The following is a 20,313-nucleotide window of genomic DNA, read 5'->3' as shown; positions in this document are numbered from 1 at the left end:
GTGTGGAATACACTTTCAAAATTTGAACATCACAAAACTTAAAAATAAACTTCAACCCTGATTTTCTCCGCTGATAATGAACTTGTGGCGGTCTCGGTGCGCAGCGTGTCAGTCTAATGTGTTGGCTGGCATCGATCCAGGCTTCGGATAAAAAAGCGGATACGACTGCGCAAGTGAAGCTTCTCTCCAGCAGAACTTTTGTAAACGGATCTCATTTCACGAGTATATTATAACATTCTATTCTAGGATAAAAGCCCACTCACCTATATGGCGTAACCTAAATGCGAAAGAGAGAAGCAGATGACAAACAGCCGCAGAGTGAACGCTCGCATTGTCCTCTGCCTTCCAAATTTAGCTGTCTTGACGCTTAGAAAAATTGCACGTCAATGGAGAAGTTTTAAAGCTAAATAATACTCGTTCCTTCACACTCATAAAAAATAAATACCTCAATAAGTGCTCCTTCTGTGCGTAATCAACCATTTTGACGCAAGGAGTGCGTTGAAGTCAGACTCGTTTTTGAGGTGTCCAGGTGAACGATGTCAATCCGAACCAAGTCTTAATCTGACATATCCCAGCATTCCCATGCGCACAACAGTTCGCTGCGCCAGTGTCCCCCTCTAAGCAATTGTACTGTGGCGAGGTGCTCTCATTCACGTACTTCCGGTCGAGTGCTTACTTCCGGTTTTGCAAATATGCATAACTTCTTACTGCCGAAAGTCGCAAATTCGCGACATACCGGAAAACTCTGAGCTATAGTATACGTCACGAAATGCATGCCGCCTTCAATGAGGGCTGCGTCAGGCACTCACGGTGAACGTAGCTGTTAGTATGAAAAATCTAGCGCTGTTTCGTGTGAGGTATTCTATTCCATAACCAGGTGTTGTGCAGCTGATGACGGAGAGCGAGAAGCACGTGCAATAGCTCTCAACAGCGTCACTCATACGCTCTTTATCGCCTGAATGACGCAAGTTCAACGCTTTATGATCATCGTCATCATCATCAACGTTGACGTCACACGTCGTCGTCGTCGTTGTCAGCTTAACCGCACCCACTGTTAGGCTATGGCCTCTCCCATGTCTATATACATTTTTTTTTATTCTGTGACTACATACGCAATACGTACACGGCGTGTTACATAGTGTTGAAGTACGTGTTTTCCTGAGAGATCCTCGTTTCAGTGGCATGTCGAGAATTTACGGCACACCTGAAAGTATGCATTTATGAAGTTTCACTCTAGATACGTTAACTGAAGAGTCAATTTAAGTCGCAACTTGAGGCTGGAAAAGAAAAATAATCTGTTTTATTTCTTCGGCGGTATCAAAATTCATTCATTAAACGAATAAAACGAGTTTTACGTAGAAAAAACTGCTTCAGAGTCGATGGTTCTGCCTCAAGCTAAGAGCTATATTAGCAACGTATAATATCAGGGCATCAGTTTAAATATGAATGACCAATGCAATGGACTGTCAGGATAACTAACAAAGCTTAATTGAATGAGTTTATTGAAAAAGCAGACAATATTCTTGTGAGCAGTCGGGATTAATGCGGCACCTGGTAGAGCAGATTTCAACCACGCTTTTGTTTTTACGCGGCCTCTGAGACGAAATACGAGAATCCAAGGAGTGCGCGAGGGCACACGAACGTTGGGGATTCGCTCCTATTACACACCTGAACCAGTTATTAGAATCGTCTCCATTTTTTTTTCTTTTTTGGGTGCCACATGTTTCGTTTTCCCACTCCAAACACAAATAAAATTAAAGGACACTGTCAATTCCGAAGTGCGTTCCGCGACAACTTGTGGCCATTCGACTGACTGTGTCATGTCTGTTTTATTTATTTTTAAGACTCTCTGAGCAATCACGTAATTGCTGAGAGAATGTAAGGGGGAGAGGCCACGGCTGTCAACGTTCGGGGCATGGACGAAGGACGCGAGTATAAGTCACTAAAGGCTTTCACCTCAATATTCAGTTGTGTACTCAATACAACTGAGTTGGCGAGTTACAACTGAGTTGGTGAGTTGGTGATACCTAACATTGTGATTCTTCCACTAAATAAAGAGGAACAGATGAAATAAGACAGGAGCGTCATTTCTCACGGGTTAGTATCTTTTAGTGATAAAGTCAGGATGTTAAGTTGTGTTCAATTGTTTTTATCGCCATATTAAAATGGAACAAAACTCACTGACATTATCCTGCGCCTGCTGTGGCTTTTGTGCATCGCAGTGATTTCGCTGCAAGATTTCGGGATGCACTGGACAATGTTTGGCGGGAAGGTCCACAAGGGCAGTCACCCCGAACGGTCAGTGATCGAGAGACAGAAGAATAAAAACGAAGAAGGAATGCTACTCTCGGCAACAACCGCTTTACCGAAGCCATGAGATTCATTGCGTCGTAAAGTTTATGTGCAACCACGCGTGGGGGGACGCACTTTGAGTCTGTTTGCGGAGTTGGTTATGACCGGAGAGCTATACACAACTCGCCTTTCCTGGTCAGCTCAAGACGCTGCCAAAGCCAAGCATGGCTTGGTGCTTGCTGCGTTCAGTAGCCGAAATCTGTGAGGTACTGCAGTAACGGAGGATTGATTGTTTCTCAGTTTGATTTATTTGCGTTCGCTGCTGTTGTAGTGGCGCTGTTGTGGGGTTTGTGCGGCCATCATTGTTGGTGTCGGCATTCTAAGTAGGCTCCTTATTGTTTTTAGTAAATTGTGTTGCTGTTATTGTTGCGGTCGTCGTTGTCGTTGTCGTGTTCGTGACCACCTTCAACTCTTTTTGTTTTTCTTTGTTCGTTTTTCTTTTTGCGTGTTAAATTATTAAATACACCCTGAACAACACAGACGCTGTTTCTTTTTTTTTTGTCGAAAGTGGCACTGTCTACCGTTAGGATTCTTCAGTTGCTGAATTGCTTTCTTTTTTTTAATTTTCTGATGTAGCAGTCATATCGAGCTACACATGAACAGCGGTTGTTTGTGGTGACGTTTTTCTATTCGGAAGTCGTTGAAGGTTTCTATGAATCATCACGTCTGTCAATATTCGCAGGTGTGCCTGCTACACACTAGTCCGCCGAGACCATTCTACTGAAACAAATCAATGAAACATTTGTAAATGGCACGATCGATACGCAATGACTGTTTTCATCACGCGAGCTGCTTTTTGAGAGACAGGAAGCTCACTGAACAAACAATGCGAACGCATGACAGCCACTGTTCAATCTAGCACTCACACAAGGCGGGTATACGGTGTCATAAAATGCCTCCACTCTCGCATCGCTCTTCTGTCGTTTGGTAGCGGGAGTTTCGAAACGAGATCTGCCTTGTGTCTGCCTCCTTTTCCCACTTTTCGGTAGACCCAAGAGCACTGCAGACAAACAGCCTTCCAGAATATGCGATAAGGCGTGCTCAATTGGTTGAGGCCACCTCACGGAGGTAAGGAGCGTTTCAGAATATGGCCCTTAATCTGTCTCTCGGCCTGCCGTTCTGTGACGTTTCTTCCTGTCTGATGATTCTGTAGTAGAGACGGACTTTAAAATGTATTGTATTCTTCTTTTCTCCATTCATCCCGCTTTGTTGTTGTCGTTTCCGCACCTTCTTTCTACTCTCTCTTAATCTGTCACTGCCCCTTTTGATGCGTAGAGTAGACAGTTGGTTAAAAAGCTGGCTACTTTGTAATTTTTCTTTGTTCGCTTTTTTTATTCTAAGGGTCGTAGTTGTACTCAGGTCTGTAGCCAGAGAGAAAGGTAGTGTAGAGACCCCCCCCCCCGCCCCCCATATTGTGATGTATCGGGGGATGCTTTACCGAAAAAAAAAAGTAATTTTAATAGGTGTGCTTCTAAGACAGTCGAGGTCTTCAGCGAGTACCCCCCTCCCCCCCAAATGCAACTTTAGAATTTTTCAGTGTTTTCTCCCTGAATGGGGGTGCCCCGCCGTGGTGTTCTAGTGGCTAAGGTACTCGGCTGCTGACCCGCAGGGCGCGGGTTCGAATCCCGGCTGCGGCGGCTGCATTTCCGATGGAGGCGGAAATGTTGCAGGCCCGTGTGCTCAGATTTGGGTGCACGTTAAAGAACCCCAGGTGGTCTAAATTTCCGGAGCCCTCCACTACGGCGTCTCTCATAATCATATAGTGGTTTTGGGACGTTAAACCCCACATATCTATTTCTGAATGGGGATGCACACAAGTCTGCACCAATGGGCGACCACCACTCCGGACTGACGTCATGACCAGGACGGCTGGTAACACCACCTTCACAGAGCAGTGCCGAGTGCATCAGTGTGACTATTTGTTGTTGTTGTTGTTGTTGTTGTTGTTGTTGTTGTTGTTGTTGTTGTTGTTGTTGTTGTTGTTGTTGTTGTTGTTGTTGTTGTTGTTGTTGTTGTTGTTGTTGTTGTTGTTGTTGTTGTTGTTGTTGTTGTGCCGGTCTGGAGGCGCGTTCCTCCAGACGGGCCGTGGCGATTTTATTTTCTATCCATGTGCGTGCCCCGCCGTCTTGAACTGATAACTGATTGCCTTGCCGGTTTTCTGTGTCGTAATGTGAAACGACCACGGTCATCAAACGTTTAATGTACGGGCCCGAGCGCTTTCGTGCGTGTGGGTATACATTGTAGCCCTTTTCGTTTATTGGATGCGGATACAAAACTGCAACGTTATCACTCCGAGATGGCGGTGCTCGAGCGTGTCCGATAAATGGTGTTCTGACCTTATTGCGGTCGCCTTTCCGTTGTACAGCCAGCTCCGGGATATCCGCGCTTTAACCAGCTGTCTACTCTGCGCATCAAAAGGGAGGCGTGACAGACTAAGAGAGAGTAAAAAGGAGGTACGGCGACAATATGTTCATATCTTCATCTGTTTATCACAAAAACAGTGAAGCTGCGAGATCCACAACAAAACAGCCCACATTGACGTCACGTGAGTATACGCCTCATAGTCTCAAAACAAGCGTGACATCATGCTTCATTAAAAGTGCGCAGTGCACTAGTGCTTGCCGAAGACTCCTCGAATACAGGACGCACATGTCAGAGTATCCACGGAGGCGTGATGAATGCGCTGCGTGTTCTGTCGGTGTCGGGCTTAAATCATTCATGGTGTTTTTGGTTAATCGAAAGCACTTTTGACGAATGCACACGTGTATTAATGCGCGTTAAGCTGTTCATGTATGACTTTGAATCAAAGACTGAGACAACTGTAGCTTGAATTTATGGTGTTTTCCCCAAACCACGAAATCACACTGAAGGATGTATTAGTGTAGGGTGCCAGAAATATTGACCATACGGTGTTCTTTGACCTGTACCTAACTCTAGCCTTTCGCTCCCATGGAAATGCGGCCACCGCGGCATATGGAACAACTATATGGATATAATATATTCAGCAGTAAGCTTTCTTATCTTCACAATTTTCTCCCCGTCTCCAATGAAATGTGAGCAACTGAGGTCTGTGCTGGTTGATCTCAGAGTTATAGTCCTTCGCATATCTTTTTTCCTAAATCTGCTACCAACCTCCCTCTTCGATTGCGCGCGCGAACCAGTCAGGGTCTCAAATCGATATAGGGCTCCCTGAAAGCAGCTGCTCGCCAATATCCTTCGCACACACGCGGAGGCCGATTTTGGCTGGATATCGTGGCCTCCTTCCTTTTTTGTCGTGCAACAAGATCCGTCAATGACCCAGCAACTGCGTCGCGTGCCACCTGTGGTTGATCATCGATCAATGCGTGCGCACGGTTGGTCGAGCACACGCGTTTGTTTACCCATGCACGTCCATTTCTTTCCAGATATTTTCGTGTGTGCTTGCTTGCGTGTGCGTGCGTGCGTGCGTGGGTGCAGGCATGTTTTAAAGCTAGGGAGAAGCTGTTGCAAGACTAAGAGTATCTATATGCAGTCTGTTTAGGCGGCTCGAAGGTGCCAGCTGTCGTCCTTTCGTCTGTACCTATAACGTGGTATCACACGGCCGCCATTATCGCACACCCATCGCAAGCGTTCTGCTATAGTGAACTATAGTTCGGCATTTCTGCTAATTACGCATCGCCTCCGGAATCGGCCCACCGCGGGAGCACGCTGCGAATTCGTGCGATATGTGATGTCACGGTGGCGCCACTAAAATTGACGTGTGACGTCATCAAGCCGTAATCTCTGATCACGGGACTTTTGTCGACTTTCTCGCTCACGTCGACGGCCACTTCGCGCGTTCGGCGAAGCATCTAAGGCGTTCGCCTTAAACGTAGGACGCACTTGCTATTCATCTGGCGCTAGAAGTGGGGCTATGCGTTATCGCTGGCATCAGTCACTGGTTGCACATACATACATACATACATACATACATACATACATACATACATACATACATACATACATACATACATACATACATACATACATACATACATACATACATACATACATACATACATACATACATACATACATACATACATACATACATACATACATACATACATGCATGCATGCATGCATGCATGCATGCATGCATGCATACATACATACATACATACATACATACATACATACATACATACATACATACATACATACATACATACATACATACATACATACATACATACATACATACATACATACATACATACATACATACATACATACATACATACATACATACATACATACATACATACATACATACATACATACATACATACATACATACATACATACATACATACGCACACAAAGTAACTGTTTGCTCTCCGGTCAAACTTTAACGAAAAAATTTACCTGTGAAAGATAGCGCCGCTCCGTCTTTTCAGGTGGATTTCTGGAGGAGGCTCCTATTACCTACAGGATAAACCAGAGAAATAGAAATAGCGCTGTCAAGGCCCACATTAGAGAACACGAATACGTTAATACAATTTTCGTGATTCGGAAGTATAGGTCTCGGCTAAACGGCTCGTAGAGCTGACAGGAGCGTGAACTTCGGCTTGTTTGTAAATTGTAATGCACGATTGCGCACACATTTGACACAGTGCAAGAGAAGGTACCAACTCGCCCACCAGCGAGTATTTATTCTGCCGCCTGCTGTTACTTCGTCCCTTGCCCCGCCGTGGTGGTCTAGTGGCTAAGGTACACGGCTGCTGACCCGCAAATGGCGGGGTCAAATCCCGGCTGCGGCGGCTGCATTTCCGATGGAGGCGGGAATGTTATAGGCCCATGTGCTCAGACTTGGGCGCACGTTAAAGAACCCCAGGTGGTCGAAATTTCCGGAGCCCTCCACTACGGCGTCTCTCATAATCATATGGTAGTATTGGGACGTTAAACCTCACATATCAATCAAATCAATTACTTTGTCCCTTTACTTCTATCGTTTTCTCGTCTCGGCAATTCTGTTTTATGCTATGTATTACTCGCCAGAATGTTTTAATACCAAAAAAGATAAAGTACATCGCTACCTTCTCGAGGGCTGTCAAGTTTTCCCGACAAGGTGTCTGTTTTTTCCTTCGCTTCGCTTTGTGCAACGTTTGCTGAAAATCGTTAGGTCTCTGCATCGCCTTTCACACGCGCGCTTCACGTCACTTCCACCGGCGTTTTATTTAACCGCCGTTTCATCCATGCACTTCCCGGACGTTTTGCGAAGCACGTTAGAGTCCTTCAAAAGTTATTTTTTTTCGGCATGTTTAACGGGACTGAATGTGTTCGCATCACAGTTCAGACGTGCTTCGAATGAGGAGGCGCGGCGCGCCTGACATTACGGGGCTCTCACCAATTTTTTACAAACACCTTTTCCTTGACAGCGTAGCTTTTTGTGAATGGCTGCCATTGCGTCTAACGGCGCCGTTGTTTCCTGCGCATGAACTGTCGCCTATTCGTTTAAAGTCCTTTATTCCAGGCACCGGTTTAAGATGTGCTAGAACGCCTATGCTCTAACCTTTTCGTCGATTTTTTTTTTCAGCACAGTGCGTTTGTTTTCTTTTATCACCCGTTCTTTGTATAGCGGAGTATACGCTACCTAAATCGTGTGAAACGCTTTTATGAAACGACGTCTCGCATAATTTTGTGTCGAATTCAACTCGATGCGGGTGGCAGTGTGGGCGTGCTGGTACTGCATAATACTTGATGTTGGGTAAGCTAAGCACAAGGACTGCAGAAAGGCACGCTCAACACAACACAGTGCAGCGTTGTGTCGACTGTGTCTTTCTTCTGTACATGTGCTTAGCTTACCCCAACATAAAGTATATAAGTGAGCTATGGTGTGTCGACTGTGCGTTTATTCTGTCCTGGTCCTTAGTCTACGCTACTGTCTAGAACTATGCAGTTCAACTCGTTCTTAGCAGGCTAGTAGCTCTATAGCTACTAAGGAAGGAAGGAAAGAAGGAAGCAAAAAAAAAGGGGAGAAGGCAGGGAGGTTAGCCAGAAAGGCATCTGGTTGGCTAGCCTACACAGGGGGATTAGGGAAGGGAACAAGAAAGGCCAGAAAGAGGCCCTACTAGTTTAGAAGTGTGGCAGCTTGGGCTAGTTGGTATGGCATGACGATAGTTATTGCGCGAGAACAAAACGACGACACAGAGACAAGAAGGACACGAAAGACACGAGCGCAATGCGCTCGTGTCTTTCGTGTCCTTCTTGTCTCTGTGTCGTCGTTTTGTTCTCGCGCAATAACTATCTACTAGTTTAGTTATGCGGCTAATAAATGGGTCTCTTCAATATATTCGATATGGCACTTAAACGACTAAAACCGATGAGAGTTAAGCACGCCCCCTCTTTCCCATACCCCTACATACACCGTTGCCCTCTCTCCCTTTTTTGTTTTTTGGTATTGGAAAAGAGGACAGCGCATTCAAGAAAGGAGGCTCCCACGAACGCGCTGTGCTCGGAGCGTGTCTCGGAGTCAGCTTTGCAGCTGCTGGGCCAGTTGTCACGTGATCACATAGGGTGGTGGCGAGCTTTGGGCTGGCCGGAGTCTACGAACCGCTACAGTGGCTAGCGCCTCAGTATGTCCACTGTGCCTACCGCGATTTACAAACATGGGATATGTTCTATACCTCTATGGTTTCGTTTTAATGCGTTTACTTCGTAAGAAGCCATCGTCTTAGCACTTTATCGTGTTATAACATATAACGCTGCCTTCCTAGCTGCGCGGTATGAGTTCTGAGAATCCGCGCATCAGCGTTTATAATTCAAGGCAGCTGCGAAGCAATCCGCTTTTCTTTCGTGCAAAAGCACAAGCTGACTGAAAAATCAAACGACGACGACGAGACAAACGAGTCGAAATTGAGACGTTTCTTATCTCCTTTACAACTGCTCAGCCGCACTCGCTGCACAAATTGAATGAGACCGGAAGCCTTCTATTTTGTTTTAAGAAAGCCGTTCTTTTGACGGAATGTATGCCGAAGCACTAGAATAAAGTGATTTTCGGAGGACTCAATATCGCTCGCTCACTGAGGACGATACATTTTCGAGAAGAATTTAGGTCTTTCCGAATAAATAATAGCAAATATGAATAACATTCCTTGCGGCGCCCGTATTATATACTTCCAGATCTGCCCCAAGTGCGCTGTATTAAAATGCGAAATTTGGTTTTCGGATTGTGCTCTCAGCACGTGCCGCCGTGATTATCTTCCAACTTCTTTCTTTCCTTGCTTCTTTCTTTCCTTTGTTCCCTTCATCCTTGGAATCCTTTTCCGAGTTTCGAAACACGTGCGCGCCTTTTCTTAGTGATTATAAGTGACAAAGAAATTTGCTCGCGGTACTATACATATGAACCTTCAACGAAGGAAGAAGGATAGATCAGAATTCATGCCGATTTCGGGGATATTTTTACGACTGCTTCGAGGATTGTGATCCGCAGGTTCTTTCGCGAGACGTATGTACGAGATTTCGAGAGGTGAAATAAGATTCATATATTCTGAGCCCCGCCGCGGTGGTCTAGTGGCTAAGGTACTCGGCTGCTGACCCGCAGGTCGCGGGTTCGAATCCCAGCTGCGGCGGCTGCATTTCTGATGGAGGCGGAAATATTGTAGGCCCATGTGCTCAGATTTGGGTGCACGTTAAAGAACCACAGGTGGTCGAAATTTCCGGAGCCCTCCACTACGGCGTCTCTCATAATCATATGGTGGTTTCGGGCCGTTAAAACCCACATATCTATATATATCCTGAACTCGTCATCTCATTCTTGTTACTGCGAGGCAGGGAAGAAAGCTATTTGGAGGAGAGGAGGTATACGCTTCCTTTCTTTCTCTCCCTTCGTCTCCGTGGTTTGATTAGGTATTGTGGTCCGTGCAAAAGTTTCGCCCTTATTTGTGCAACCGGTATTTAACGATCGTCAAATGAATATTGCATATGTAGGAATTGCATATTCGAATCGGCACTCTTTCCACCAAGGCACTTTATGGCTAGCGCCATGTGCGTTTGTTCCGTGGTCTCTAGCTGCCATTTGTGTTCCCCAGTTTTATTTATTAAGGCGAAAGCCTAACCAAACGTGACACTTGTAAGCACTTGAGCACAACAAGCACTTTCTTCATTGACAGATCAACGTTTGATAAGATCACTATATGAGAAAAGGACTACAATAAAAATGTGTGGCGAATTCTTGGTTATAATGTCAAACCCGACGTTCAATGTCCTGAAACTACACATGAGGCGTAGTATAATGGCCGACTAAGCTGATTAATTTTGACCAACCAAAATTAAAGACGGTTGACGAATGTCATGTCCTCTTTCATTTGGCCTTTATTGTAACGTGAACACCACGACTACAAATGCAAGACGTAATGTTCAGCAGAAAATGAAGTTGTGTTCAATTCAATAACGCTCCGAAGACAAGTTAAATGCAATAATAGGTGCTGTTAGCTTATTAACGTCGCTACGGTGAGCGCCATCCAAGGTGTACGCAAATTAGGAGGGGCTATCGCTAGCATACGCAGGTCTGACCGGAACGGTTCGTAAATGCTCAGCTAAAAGCGCCCAGTAACACATTCGTAGCGACGGTTAACAATCTTTTTAACTGTTTTTTATTTGTGTTTTTAGTGACCCGAGAGGCTTCTGCAGCTTTTTTGTATAGTGCGCACCCTCACTTCTGCAAACGCACTTCCGATTCTGTATTATTAATTTCTCGTTTCAACTCCTGGTTTTCCCTTCTGGTGTAATAAATCGCACCCGTTCTCCAATAATGAGTATCTTCAGTGATTACCGTTCTTATTTTTTGTTCAGCTCGGTAATAATAATAAGTGTTTGGGTTTAACGTCCCCAAACCACCACAAGTCTATGAGAGAAGACGTAGTGGAGGGTTTCCTAAATTAAGACCGCCTGGGGTTCTTAACGTGCAGCTAAATCTAAGCACACTGGCTTCAAGAATTTTCGCCTCCATCGTAAATGCGGCCGCTGCAGCCGAGATTCGATCCCGCGACCAGCGGCTCAGCAGCTGAGCGCCTTCGTTAAACAACCTTGGTGGCCGCATATATGCGGACTCGTTGTAAGGAAGGATCGACTATGAGAGACGTTCTATCATAAATAATCGCGGAGGTCATATTGCGTTTGAGAAGTTCAGTGGTAGAAATCAAACAATCTTGACCTTTAAATCTGTATTTATATAATTTATCCTTGTGAACCGTAGTTACGGTAGCCATATATACAGAGATTTTTCCGGCTTGACTATACGTTATGTATGTTCGTCCGGGCGTTTTTTTATGTGTACAGGTATATCATGTATATATACACCTGCAATTTTTTTTAATGCCCCGCCGCGGTGGTCTAGTGGCTAAGGTACTCGGCTGCTGACCCGCAGGGCGCGGGTTCGAATCCCGGCTGCGGCGGCTGCATTTCCGATGGAGGCGGAAATGTTGTAGGCCCGTGTGCTCAGATTTGGGTGCACGTTAAAGAACCCCAGGTGGTCAAAATTTCCGGAGCCCTCCACTACGGCGTCTCTCATAATCATATCGTGGTTTTGGGACGTTAAACCCCACATATCAATCAATTTTTTTTAAAGTTGGGGGGGGGGGTGGAAGGGGTTGACTCCCTTAAACAATACCATGCACCTGTCTGCGCCAAAGCGATGCTGCCATTTGCTACCCTTTTCGCCTTTTAGGTAATGCAGCATGAAGGGCAGGCCCCTAAGGGTAAACAAATTATGAACTTGAGAATAATTACGATGATGATGTCGCGTGGTCATAGTGTGAATCGGTGATTTCGTTAAAGGACGAAAACGAGACGAATCCCCTGAGCGGGTATACATGCCTCATTCTGCAAGACTGGAAACAATCAAGCAAGCTTAGTCTTATACGCAGATTTCAATCGGGCGCGTTGGGTGTGCCACGGTATCTTCGCTTCTTTTCTCACAATTATGGCTAAAAACACTTTTCGTCACTGTCTACTCCACGGGCAACTTCTTTGCTCCGTGGCCAGGTACTTTCCTCGCTTACTACGCTTCAGCGACCGACCTACGCCTCGGGCTGCTGGGGTCTGCTCCTACAAGCGCCGCTCTGAGCCATCAAAGTGTGCTCTCCGTTGTGAGAATGACTGCAGCCGCACGATAACTGCCTATCGCAACGAAGTATCGCGCACCGCCGAAATTATGCAGACATGATTACAACGATGGCCGGATTCTCGTCCGGCACTTGGGGAACTAGAGGAAGAGGAGGAAGAAGGAGGCTGGGTGAGCCACGTACGTGGTTCGCAAAAGAGTTTCCGCGTGCTTCGGGCCGCCAACGCGGCATCTTAGCTCCCGTATGACAACGCACCCGGGATGAGGTCGCCTCGTGCTTCGTTCAAAGCCGCTACGCAGGCAGGAGGCGCACGTCAGAGGACGCGACGACCCAATCCACTCATCCGACCTCTTCCGAGCACTACATCTACACCCTTTCCAACTCACCCCTCCCCCACCATCACACCCCCCTCTCATCGTTCCAACTGTATTACCGACTCGTGATCTCTCAGCCGACTTCGCCGACTACGTTTTTCTATCATATATATTTTGCTGACATTCAATGTGCCTTGCTCATTCAATGTGCCTAAGAACTTTTGGGGATTAATGGGTACTTCAAACTTCTTTAGCTGTATCTAAAAAGTCGGCGCTTGTAAAAAGTATTATATAACATGTCCCGATGACTTGCGTGTAGAAACCGTGATATTTTTATGAACTGCGCCGTAGTATCTGTGTGTTATAGAGAGAGAGATATATATATATACAGAGAAAGGAAGAGGGGGTTTTAGGGAGTGGTTCGGCAATACCATTTCGGCCTCGTCGGGTTACGTGTATCTACGTAAACGGATATTTTCTGCCTTTCTTTGGTGGGGTGGGGGGAAGGGGGCAGTATGTTTGATGTTTGATCAACTTACCACTTCCTCCGTCAATATTGCGTGTGTTTCAGTGACTGGGCTAATTGGGAAACATAAATATAAAAAAATTAGGACGGCTTCTCGCTATCGTGATGTCAAGCGTTTAAGAACAACGGAGCTGAGTAGCCTTCATTTACTCGTTGTTATTTTTCTCTCACCTCTTTCTCTCTCCTTTTCCATGTATTTCTTGCACTCAGTTTGTTTCTTCCTTCCCTTCTATTTACTCTCTTTTTTGTTTCTCGTTCTTTCTCCTTCGGCCTAATTGCTCGCCCTTCCTGTTTCTCTGTCTTTTTTACTCCTTTTTTCCCTTCCTTCCTTGCTTCCTTCCTTCCTTCCTTCCTTCCTTCCTTCCTTGCTTCCTTCCTTCCTTCTTTCCTTCCTTCCTTCCTTCCTTCCTTCCTTACTTTATGTATCTCTCAGAGCTCGTGCTCTCTCTCACCCATCCGAGTTATTGCATTCCACGACGGACGACTCGGCGCAGCGGGATGGTGCGTCCCTGGCACACGTGCTCGGGAAGTGAATCACAAAGCGAAGAGGACGAAAAGAGGGCGCGCCTGCCGGGTAGTTGCGCTGAACGCGCTAGTTTAGATGCTGCCAGCTGAGTTTGCCATATAAGGTAGACACAGTTAATAATAATAATAATAATAATAATAATAATAATAATAATAATAATAATAATAATAATAATAATAATAATAATAATAATAATAATAATAATAATAATATCCTGGTTTTGACCTGCCGAAATCTTGATATGATAATGAGTTATGCCATAATGGAGGGTTCCAGAAAAAATCGACAATCTGGTATTCTTTAACGAGCATTGACATCGCACAGTTCGCGGGGTTTCTATAGCATTTCGTTTTTACCAGGATGCGACCACCGCAGCCGGTATCGACCCCGCGACCTTCGGGTCGGCAGCCGAGCACAATAACCGCTGTACACCCGAGGGGCACAACCAGATAGAAAAAGAAACGACGAATCAATAAGATGACGCAACGACCCGATCCAATATCGTCCGCATTTGGAACCTCACTGTCGACGATAGTTATAGCGCGAGAACAAAACGACGACACAGAGACAAGAAGGACACGAAAGACACGACCTTGTCTCTGTGTCGTCGTTCTCGCACTATAACTATAGTCATGCCATACCAACTAGCCCAAGCTGCCACACTTCTAACTCACTGTCGAGCTACAGCGGCACCTTTGATAGGATTGCAGCAACATACGTCGCCGCTTGCGAAGAAGTGCAGCAAGATTAACGTTTCTTCGTATGCGTCTGTTTGTGTGAACTGTGGAGCTCCTTCTCCCTCACTTCATCTTTCAGACACCTTCCCCGGTGTTATGATATTCAACCGTATTCACCCGCGGCCTTCGTTGCTTGGCCGCTGAAGGTAGCGGACGTGCGGAGTTAAAAAACCCCCGATTTCAACACGCAACAGTTTTAACATACGTATAACGGAGACAGGCGCATGTCGACGCGCTCAGCCCTAATTGATTGATTTGATTGATTTGTGGTGGTTAACGTCCCAAAACCACTATATGATTATGAGAGACGCCGTAGTGGCGGGCTCCGGAAATTTAGACCTCCTGGGGTTCTTTAACGTGCACCCAAATCTGAGCACACGGGCCTACAACATTTCCGCGCTCAGCCCTGATTGCGAGCGTCTCGCCACTGACCACATGACCGACCGGGCGCTGTTGGAACACGGGAAAAGGGGAGGGGGACGCTAGTCGATATGTAGTAATGGCGGGGCGCCACAGAATAGCGCAATCTTCACCGCTCGACATTGGCGATGCAAAAGTCGGAACCGGAAGAAGGTAATTCCTCGCGCTGAGAAACTGCGTGGCACGTCAGGCACGCACTGCTAGTAAAATGTTTTTCGCGCGAGTGCTCTAATCTTACTCTCTTGTCGACTTTTCTTTCATTCTTTCTTTTTAGGAGACGCTATACGCACATCACGAGCTTGGCTTTCATTGTTGTAAACGCTCCTGCAAGCCGAGGACGAGTGCGCTCGCCCAGCTTCCTGGCGGGGTTCAAATCGAACACCAAGAATAAAAAAATAAACAGAGAGCCGCTAAATGATCAATAACGTCTTATTGACAGCCTTGTAACGGGGATTTTTTTTTATCTTCCACGCACTAATCATCGTAGTTTGTTACTCAGCTCAAAGATGAAAACAAATCGCATCACCGGTGGGAAAGTCATTGTACTATACCTCTTAGCGCGAACGTATACCTACTGCACGTACGGTAAGCCTTCACCGCGTTGCACCTGGTGCATGGAACGGAGTCTACTTTAGGTTAGGTTTGGGTGATCGGATTCATGTTAGGTTAGTTTAGGCTTGACCACTGGCGACCACTTAAAGCGCTGCGTGGTCTTATCTCTTCACTCAATCGTGCGCTTTCAGTAACGATGGACGCAACATGTTAATTTTATGCAACCCTCTTTTCCGCGCCTCCACGGAAATTTCTCGAAAACTTCGAAGCTCGTCCCGGCGAATAAATGAAGAGAGAGGCCCGAGATTAAACTTCAAACTACGCTCTCTAACCCGGAAAATAACTTCGCAGTGCGCTCTGACCCGCTCCACTGCACGCGGCTTTGACTCGCGGCGACGCTAATGGAAGAAAATTCAGCGGAGCATGGAGACTCGTAATGAAGAGCTTGAGTGCCTTTCGTGCCCGTCTGTCCGAGGCTTGGGACCTCGTCAAGCTATTCTAGAAATGGCGTAAAGGTGAGAACTAAAACCGACACACCTTCCCTCTTGTCCATCACTTCAAAGAAAATTTCCGAAGGGAGTCAGCAAAGACGGAAGCGAGAAAAAAAAGACCTTCCCCACAAGGCGCGCGTAACACGCGTTGGCCTTTCCGGAGGTGGCACGCGAGAACTGTCTCTCTTTCTTTCTCCCTCTCTCTCTTCGGCACGTGCCTCCGCACTTCGGTGGTGCCGAGTTCGCGGATGCTCAAAGTTTTCACCCCCCCTTTTTTGTTTGTTTCCAGTACCCCCCGTGGCGAAGCGTTTATTTTGAGTGAACGTCACCTCTCCCCATCCCTCATGGCTCAACCTAACCCATCGTGAAAATGTGCGTGCTGGTACTCCTTGCAAGGCGGAACGAAAATAATGTGAATCGCAATAACAACAAGAAAAAGATGAAAGTTGGTACCAGATGGAAAGAGGATGAGAAGGAATAGCAGGAGTTGCCTGTAAACGTCCGTCTGTGTAGAAAAATGAAAGATGGTAAGGAGGAAGAGAAGGAGGAGGTTATTTACCCTTGGTGTTTCGGATCTCTCAAGAAAGAAAGAAAGAAAGATAGAAAGAAAGAAAGAAAGAAAGAAAGAAAGAAAGAAAGAAAGAAAGAAAGAAAGAAAGAAAGAAAGAAAGAAAGAAAGAAAGACGTTTGAATCGTAACAATGCAAGGCTACAAGGGAAAAAAAGTAGAAACGGTGAGCGAACACGTGGAAAGAAGTGGAAAGGGATGTAGACGGAAAAGTAGCAGCCACGGAAGCGAAAAGAATGCAGAAACAAAACTGAAGAAGCGCTAAAACGGAACAAGTTTGACGCAGAGAGAGAGAGGGGGGGATGAAGAAAGACGACCGTGCATGAAGACCGAGGTTGAAGGCTTCACCACTGTTCATTTTGTTACATTTTGTTTTGGATTCTCAAACGCTTCTTCTTGGAGTCCTCGTTCAGGAGTGGTCTTCAGCGCTACGTCTTCTGTGGGTGCGACAAACGGAAAGAAGAGGGCACGCAAATGTGGCGCCGACTAGGCCTATACTCTTGCTTGGCTCTCTACTAGGCACTGCGTGCAACTGTTTTTGTTGTCAAGGTCAAGAAAGGGGAAAAGGTGGCTACGTCAACACATCGAAAGGTTGCGCATACGCACATCCAGGTTCGTTATCACATGCGTGAACGCTAAATCGTGCCATAGGAAGAAACTAGCCATAGTCATGGACAAGAAACTAGCGTGGTCCGTTATGCCCAAACCAATGTCTGCTCTGCGTGATCGGCACCATGCACCTTTGACCTGGCCAGAGTGTCTCGCCATGGCGCCAAAGTGATGTCAAAAATTTCGTAGACCAGTGACGACATACGGTGACGTCAACACATAATATTACGTCATAGAGTGACTGCATTCGTCTGTTTTTGTTTTTGTTTCCTTTGTCATCTCCATGCTTCTTTGTTTATTTTGACATTCTAATTGTTCTAACACCTCACTGAATCCCTCTAACCTATTGCTTCGTTCTCAGCGTTTTCCCACTCGTACCTTTTATGCATACACATAAACACACGCAAAAAAGGGAGAGAGAGAGAGAGTTCTTGCCTTAACGGCGTTTTCATCGGCTTTCGTTACCCGTAAAATGTTCGAGTTGCAGCTCGAGGAAGGGGGGATGCAGTATCGTGTGGGCCGCGGCGCCGGCATTTTGAACTGCGAGTTCCAGTCAGCGTGCTTTCTCGAGCCCGTCTCGCATCTCGGCCAAAGCAACTACGCCCTCACGGGCGCAGCAGCCTGTGTAACGCGCGCCCAAGCGAGCGGCAACACGAAAGAGGGTGCAAAAGTTTCCACTTGACCCAAGTTTACCGACCTCTGCCTTTCTCTAACCGACTCCCCTTTTTGTTTTCATTCTTCGCTTATTTACCTCTTCTTTCCTTTCCTAGGGCTCAGTCGACGTCTGACGCACAGGAGGGCTGCCGAAGATGGTTTTACACATCGAATGTGCAGTTCGGTCAAACTAGCGTCCTTGTCTTCTGACTCAGCAAAAGAAAGGAAGAAAGAAAGAGAGAAAGAAAGAAAGAAAGAAAGAAAGAAGAAAAGAGAGAAAGAAGGCAAGAAAGAAAGAAAGAAAGAGAGAAAGAAAGAAAGAAAGGAAGGAAGAAAGGAAAAAAGAAAGAAAGAAAGAAAAAAGAAAGAAAGAAAGAAAGAAAGAAAGAAAGAAAGAAAGAAAGAAAGAAAGAAAGAAAGAAAGAAAGAAAGAAAGAAAGAAAGAAAGGATTCCGCTTAAGCTTATCTGACGCTTGTCACCCGGAATCAAACACTTCCGGTTAACAGTTCCGCATTGGCACATAACTTGAAGTGCCTATTGAAAACCGCAGGTGCGAAAAAATGGTCCTTTAACTCTCTTGGCGAAGTGTTAGACGAAGGTCTTGCTTGCTTCCGGAGAAGTGCGAATTCAGCGTGCAATACACACGTTAACAGCCGTTGTTCAGAATTCAGATATTTACAGCAGTCACAGATTGAAACGCATCTTTTTCTGTTTTGTTTTGTATAAATTGTGACGATGAATGTTAGTACACGTGATGTTGCTCATATGTTTTGTATAATAACTTGCGATTTCTTATTCTCATGAGTTTTCTATTTCCTTTTTTTTGCCTGGATATATATATAGGCAGGCATGGTGGTTGAGTGGCCGTAGCGTTGCATATAGTTCAGTAGATCCTCCGTGAGCGGTCACAACGTGGTTTATTTCGACGTTTGGGCCTAGAGTCTGGCCTTCATCAGGCCTAGAGTCTGGCCTGATGAAGGCCAGACTCTAGGCCGAAACGTCGAAATAAACCACGTTGTGACCTCTCACGGAGGATCTACTGGACTATATATATATATATATATATATATATATATATATATATATATATATATATATATATATATATATGTTATGGGATATGGCACAACGGGAGCGTTGTCAACGAGGATAAATATATTTATTTCCCAACAGTTTCGGGAGGGGTCCTCCCTTCATCAGGGGATGAGTTATACTGACATGAACTTCAGTATAACTCATCCCCTGTTGAAGGGAGGACCCCTCCCGAAACTGTTGGGAAATAAATATATTTATCCTCGTTGACAACGCTCCCGTTGTGCCATATCCCATACCTTCACGAAGACTAACTGGCCCATTGAATTATTACTCCCACTATATATATATATATATATATATATATATATATATATATATATATATATATATATATATATATATATATATATATATATATATATATATATATATATATATATACACAGCTATTTTTGTTCCTTTTGTTTTCTCGCCCTGTTCATTTTCTTTGCTACCGAAGATACCGCTACTGTAGAATGATGTATATATATATACATGTCCTTTCTCCCATTCACTTTACGTGTGGGGGCCTCCCAGACCGTTTCTGGGGCCCCTTGTGTATCACCAATCTTGTACACACTTTTCGGTAAACTAACGCCGCTGTTGAATGAACTTGAAACTGAGACGACTGTTACGAGCAATTCCTCGTGATAACCGCGCCCTATCGCTGCAAATGTTGCACTAGAAGTAGTTTTGGCTTGGATGTAAGTGTTCGAATAAAAAAGTCGCACCAATATGTCAAAGAACTGTAGCCACAGGGAATAAAAATACTTGCGTGGCTTAGCCCTAAGCTGACACGCTTTCATCTGCGAGTACTGTATGGACAATTGGTTATGTAGAAATAAAGAAGGCGGTGATGCAGATCTGACAAAAAAAAAAGGGACACACTCGGGCAACACAAATGTTTATTTCGCTGCTGACAAGCTTCGTATATTGCTTGAACGAACGTAATGTTCATTTGAATTGCTTTTGGATAATGAGAGGCTTGTTCTGCCTGCTACAGCAACTGTCATTCTAACATTGAAACTCTCATCATTAACTCATTCACTTGATTCACTTCTGTAATTCTAGCTCCTATTATAAACTGTACGAAGCTGTTCATTAACGGCCAAGTAAGAGAATTTAAGGTCCTGAGGCTGAGGTTTTATCTCCATTTCTTCAATGCCGATTCCTGTCGGGATTTTACGTCCGAAAATCGCAGTATGCTCATGAAAGAGGCATATGTGGGAGCCTCTAAATATTTCTACCATTTGGGATTCTTTAACGTCCAGGTTAATACACGTGAACTGGCGTTCTTTGTAGTTTTACCCATGAAAATGTGGCCTCTGTAAACGGGAATCAAACCCGCGACCTTGCAGTGACCCTTCGTGCTAAGCTGTATCACAACGGACAACCTGAATATTTT

The 20,313-nt window shown here is 45.3% G+C and overlaps 1 protein-coding gene across 2 annotated transcripts in view; it reads right to left on the bottom strand.

The window, feature by feature from the left end:
• LOC119181349 (uncharacterized) overlaps positions 1 to 20,313 on the bottom strand; it is a 218,315-nt gene that overhangs the window by 93,887 nt on the left and 104,115 nt on the right. The window contains exon 2 of one of the 2 annotated variants that reach the window (XM_075888979.1): positions 6,739 to 6,798. The exons of the other annotated variant lie outside the window; for it this stretch is intronic. The gene's annotated coding sequence lies outside the window, so the exon portion shown is untranslated. The remainder of the gene's footprint in view (positions 1 to 6,738; positions 6,799 to 20,313) is intronic. 2 annotated transcript variants of the gene reach the window in all.

Source organism: Rhipicephalus microplus, chromosome 3, assembly GCF_043290135.1.
Source record: "Rhipicephalus microplus isolate Deutch F79 chromosome 3, USDA_Rmic, whole genome shotgun sequence".
Taxonomy (NCBI): Eukaryota; Metazoa; Arthropoda; class Arachnida; order Ixodida; family Ixodidae; genus Rhipicephalus; species Rhipicephalus microplus.
Note: the sequence above shows the minus strand (reverse complement) of the source record. Positions and strands in the feature narration are given on the sequence as shown.